The sequence below is a fragment of the Magnolia sinica genome, chromosome 10 (genome assembly GCF_029962835.1).
Source record: "Magnolia sinica isolate HGM2019 chromosome 10, MsV1, whole genome shotgun sequence".
Taxonomy (NCBI): Eukaryota; Viridiplantae; Streptophyta; class Magnoliopsida; order Magnoliales; family Magnoliaceae; genus Magnolia; species Magnolia sinica.
Window position 1 is genome coordinate 60719577 of NC_080582.1, and position 6105 is coordinate 60725681.

The window sequence follows — 6105 nt, forward strand, 5'->3', positions numbered from 1 at the left end:
GATTTGGAATTTGGTTGAAGAAACCTCGAGGTGTAATGGTTTATCTATTCCTCTAACTAAAGTTTAGATGATTTTTCCAACTAGGATTGTATGTATTGGAGGTAGGTCCATTGAAAGGTCTTTGGTAATTATTCACGGCATTGGATTGCTCATCCAGCACCTCTTGAAAGGCAAGTATTGTTAGACAATTTTCAGTTGTGTGAATGTTGCAAGCACAAATACCGCAAATAGTTTCCTTAGCTTTATCCTTTTTAATTCCATGGCCTCGAGTTTTCTGCTGAGATTAACCACTTTAATATTGATATTATCGTCCTCTTTCAGGAGATACATTCCATCCCTCTCTTTGGATTGAGTTAGCCTAGACATGGTATTTGATTTTGGGGAGACGTCCCATGATTGTGTGTTTTTAGTAAGCTTATCAAAGTAGTCCTACACATCATCAACACTTTTATTCATGAATTCTCCATTACACATTGTCTCGACTAATTGGTGCATGGGAGATGTAAGATTATTATAGAAAAATTTTATGATGTGCTACGTTTCAAAACCATGTTGTGGGCATGAACTGACAAGATCCTTGAACCGCTCCCAACATTGGAAGAATGTTTCATCTTCCTTTTGGGCGAAGTTCATAATCGACTTTCTAAGGGTGTTCGTCTTTTGGTATGGGAAAAATTTCTTTATGAACTCCCTTGTCATGTCATTCCATCTACCAGTAAATCGAGGATGTAGTGAATGCAACCACATCGTAGCTTTCTCTTTCAAAGAAAAAGGAAAGATTTTCAGCCTAACTGTGTCATCGGACACATTTGGAAAGTATAGAGTGGTTATAATCTCGTCAAACTCTTTTAGGTGCAAATACGGATTTTCAGATTCAAGCCCATGAAATTTTGGAAGGAGTTGGATTACCCCTAGCTTGATATCCATATATCCTATATTTTCTGAAAAAACCATGCATGAGGGTGTACTCACCCTCGCCAGTTGCAAATAATCTCGTAAAGTACGAGATAGGGGTGCTTGATGCACCTCATTCTCGGCCTGAACTTCCTTAGCCCTAGGTTGAGGTTGTTGATTTACCGATTGATTTGCAGCCATCACTTCAATTAACTCTAAAGATCTCGAGTATTGTCTAATCCTGCGATGGATAGATAATCCCTCAACCAATCCTCCTTCGCTCAAAAGATGTTGAGTGTTGTCACGGACCCATTTGGGCATGAAGCACTCTTAGCCGTCAATTTCAAAATCTAACCTAAACCTAAAAAGAGAGGAAATAAAAATCTAGAAATAGAAAGAGAAAGGGATTTAGAAAAAATTTGCCAAATTAGACCTTCTTAAATTATGATCCTTCAAAACAAAACAAAATAAGTCAGTTTCTAAAATAGAAATTCTAAAATTAGAAAGTTTCTAAAATAAAATAAAAAATAAAATAGAAAGATGGGTTAGTTTCTAAAACTAGAAAAAATTTCTCAAAAGAAAAAATAAATAACCTAATTTCTAAAAACTGATTAAGAGAGTTTCTAAATCTAAAATTAGGAAAATAAACTAGTTACTAAAAAGGAAAGTTCCTAAACCTAAAAATAGAAAGTAAAAAACAAAATCTCAATCTTCAACTAATTTCAAAACTAGTTAATCTAAAAAAAAAATGCAACCGTTAGTCCTCGACAATGGCGCCAAAAACTTGTTCACAACCTCAAGTGTAAGGTTGCGATGTAGTAATAATCTTGGTAAGATCTAGGTCGAATCCACTGAGACTAATCTCGTGTGTTTTCTAAGAGCAACTAGAACTAGAAGAAGATGAAAATTTAAATCTGAAATAATTGAGAAAGTAATTGCAATTAAAGTAATTAAAACTAATGAATTCAAAGGTGGGAAACTAGGGTTTCTAAGGATCCACTTGTAGAGATCAGGGAGATCTATGCTTGATTCAAAAACACAACTGGAATCAAAGTCACATTTTCATCCAATTGGAAGATATCTCATTAAAACTCAAATATGAACTTGCTTTGATCTAGTTCTCCATGGATGAGATGTGTGAGAACTAGAAGTGATTCCATCACAAAATCATGCCCATGAGACAAAGCAAATAACAGAGTTCACCAATCCACAACCAATCTATGAGAATAGTGAGAGTTTGGAAGGGTTCCATCATCCAACCATGCTAAGGGGACGATGGTGAACAACAGGATTTCCTAAATTCGCAATCTCGATAATGAAAAGGACATACTCAAACTATCGTACATGCATGGTAATTCAAGTCACATCAAACCGTTAAAAACTAAAAGTATTCCTTATAATCAAACTAGAATCAAAGATAGTTCATCTTAAACATGAATCAAATCCATAGAAAAAATCCCATTACACTACATGCTTCACCTCTTAGCCCTAACTAAAAGGTTTAGCCAATCATAGACATGACTGAACTAAAATCTTTGAATGAAAACATAACCAAACAATTAAGGAAAGGGAGAAGAAAAAAACTTTGGCCGTCTGATCCATGCTCTCTCTCTCTCTCTCTCTCTCTCTCTCTCCTCTTTGCTTTTACCGTCCACACGTCCTCTCTCTCTTTCCTTTATAGGAGATGGGTGGAGTCAGAGAACTGACCCTACTTTTGCATCCCTCTCCTTGTGCAACGAAAGTGTGAAGATACCTTGAGGATGTTTTGACTTTACAACGAACGTCACTCGGCCTGATTAATCCGACCACGTAGGAGTGGTTAAAAGTCCCTTCTCTGACTTTTGGATGGTCTGGATCATTGATCCGACCTTGACCGTGATCGTGCAACAACCCACGGTGGCCAGGTGGCGTCTGTGAATTACATTCGTACCCACCTGCGCACAGTCTTGCACTATGACATTTGGTGGGCCCATGATCAACATCAACAGAGAAATCCACTCTGTCCATTAGACTCTCCTTGGAATCTTGGCCCAAGAAACCATGTTTTTAATTGAATTTGGTGCGGCCCAATGAATCAAATCTACTGCAACTACTTTGAATGCAGCAGAACAGTCTTTTGTGATCGTTATGGCCGACACGTGTGCATGCATGAGTGCACAAGGTCAACATGGGTTTGACGGGTTCGTGCCCCTTTACATGATGGACGGTTTGGATCATCCATGTGGGGCATAATGGTGGCCCACAGCCGTTCACAAAGAACGTGGTGCGTCCGGTTTCACAGCAGGAGAAAAATGAAAGAATATGTTTTCATAATAGAAGTCAGGTCAGTGTGCGCTGACCAACTTTTTATTTTGGTGTGAAGTAGGAGCACATGCAAGGTGCGTACATGCTTCCCATGTGGGGCCCATAGTGGTGTTTCTGAGAAGATCTATTCTGTCCATCCGCTTTCCCATCTGATTTAAAGGGTCATCCCCAAAGTTGAGACATATCTGAGGATCCGATAGGTCACATGATCAAGGGTTTATGGCTGATATTTCCATTGGAGCACTTCCATAAAGATCCAATGGCTGCAATTTTATGTGTACAGTTACTTTATGATACTCAGGCCAAATATAAAGTTTCGTGCCAAACGGATAGTGGGAACCCTGTTATCTTGCATTCAGGACGATTTTTAGGCTTCCTTATCTTCAGTCACTTGGTTTCCTTGGATCTTTGGCTTGTGAATTCTTCAATCTTGGTCTCCTAAGATTCGTCCCTTACCTTGGTGATTCTTGAGCATCAAATCCATGCCTTTAACACCCTTTTCAATCCAAGCTCTTAAATTCACCTTGCAATGCAAACCAGATTAAAATAGAACATTTAACATTATCATATGTATAATACTAAGTAATAACTGGGGTTTAATATGCAATATTTGATCCTCAACAATACTCTTCAAACTTCTCAATGTATTTTGCCGCACTCATGAGACCTTGTCGAAGAGACTGACATTCCTCAACTAACCTCAAGTGATAAGAGAAAGGGAGGTACTTCTCCTTAAGAGTTTCTTTCATTTCTCTACAATGGACTACTAGGGCTCCCTTGACCTTTCTTTCTTTCGCTCAATAGTTGTATAAAACCTCTTTGCTTGGCCCATAAGCTTCATCTTGGAGAATTGGACTCGATGAACATCCGACATGTCATACTACTCAAAATAATGGTCCATATCTACCAGCTAATTTACAAAAGCTTTAAGGTCTAAGTGGCCATCAAACATAGGGGCATCTTCTCTAACTCCCTTGAAGAGTTGAGCATCTGGGTCATAATGATCCTGATGTCCCTCATGGGATGGGTGCACGGGTGTGCACCCATGACTGTTTCTTTGGCCAACTCCATTCCTTGGTCTATCCTCTTGGCCACCTGCTTGCAATTAGGCATCTATCTCAATGGTGGTTTCTAATTGGGTAACGTACACATTAAGCTAATCTAAGCATTGGTCAATACGTTATTTCAAGCGCCTATCCAATGACTTAAACTGCCGAGTTAGGTCATTCACAGATTCTTGTAATTGATCCATGTTTAGTGTAGGGTGCAAACCAAAACCACGACCAGTACGTGTGGACATACAACCACTCACTCAAAGATCCTCTAATGTAATTATATGCATCTAAATGAAACTAGATGATCCCATAGGACTCTATCTGAGGGAAACTACACAACACTACTAAAATTCCAGCAACATAAATGCCTAAATAGCTTGTTAGTAGAAAATTCAGCCATGAAAATTGGAGATTTTCTGCCAATAGAAAATTCAGTAGTCCATGTTGTGAATGATGAGTCCTAAACAACCATATATGATGAGATTTAATGTAAATTAAATGTGCGTAGACTAATCCCTAAACATGCAATGCAATCCCCTATGAAAAACCTAAGCTTTGATACCAAATTTGATGCAGAACATGAAAATTAAATATGATATGCAACATTTCAGGCTTTAGATCATACTAATTTAGAAATAATCTATCAGACCCATGTCCTAGTGTTCGTTCCATTTCGTAGGATCCCACAGTCCTCCTGATCAAATTCCGGCGACCCACAACCTTTTGATTTCATTTGCGCGCGACCCTGAGTCCCATCATGTAAACCTGAGCCAATTCAGCCCGAGACTTGCGCCATTGCGATCGCACCATCATCACGGTTCCCACGCCCGTCTCGTGTGCCAATCCAAAGTCTAGATCATGAGAAGTGGGCCATGCATGATCACGGCCGTGGACCGCATGTTACGACATCCACCTGCCTTGATTTGCAGATTTCCCTAGGTCATCATGAGGATGACATCACCCCAAGCTACCCTAGATATCCTAGCCACTCTACCCCCCTAGCCCATTATTATTTTTCTTCCCCATGTCTTACACCATCATCATTACCTACCTAAAAGAGCTAGGCAATCATTTCTCTCTCTCTCTCTCTCTTATCTCTCTCCCTCTCCTTTCCCTCTCACTTCTTCATTGCTAGCAACTTTTAACCCTCCATAAGAGCTCCAAAAAATTTAGTCACCTTCAAGCTCAAGCCCTTCCAATCCAGCCCTTAGGAACCCATCACCACGATTAAATCAACTCCTTTGAAGCATAAGAACCCAAGGGTGGAAGAAGGAGAAGAAGATCATAGGTAGGTGCTTCTATAGGTTTGGATCATTGGTTTTCTTGCTTAGAACTTTAGATTTCCATGCTTGGGCGCATGTAGGACCCACCAATCAATGGTGGAGACCCTATGTTACCCCCTAGGTGTGGCCAATGGCCCACCTTGATTGCATGCACAAGCCATCATGAGGCCATTTTCCATGGAACCCATCATGATGTATTACTTGATCTAGGTCATTAATAGTTCATCTAGACCCCCATCTTAGATTTTCTGATGTAGGGCCTATACAAGTATGTGACCCATGTGATGATCATGATATATGGCTTGGATCTTTTGAGGGGCTCATAGTGGCAGAGCCTCTCCCTTTGGCCGATCTCTCTCTCTCTCTATCTCTTTCTCTACTTCTCTCTTTTTTCCTTGATGGACATGGCCCACCTGATGTGCTCAGCACATCCAGGCCGTCCAGTAGGGTGGCACGGTCCTGCTGTCCAAAAAATCTGGACGTAGGCTGGCCCACCTTGCTGTCCTATGTTGCATGTATGGGTTGATTCAAACATAAGCTTGGTCTGGGTGTGTGTGGCACATCTAGGT

The 6105-nt window shown here is 40.1% G+C and overlaps 1 non-coding gene across 1 annotated transcript; it reads left to right on the plus strand.

The window, feature by feature from the left end:
• The first annotated feature begins 544 nt into the window (after window positions 1–544).
• On the plus strand, window positions 545–651 carry LOC131217772 (small nucleolar RNA R71). Its single transcript, XR_009157362.1, has one exon. It is a non-coding gene; the product is annotated as a small nucleolar RNA R71 (small nucleolar RNA).
• The last annotated feature ends 5454 nt before the right edge of the window (window positions 652–6105 follow it).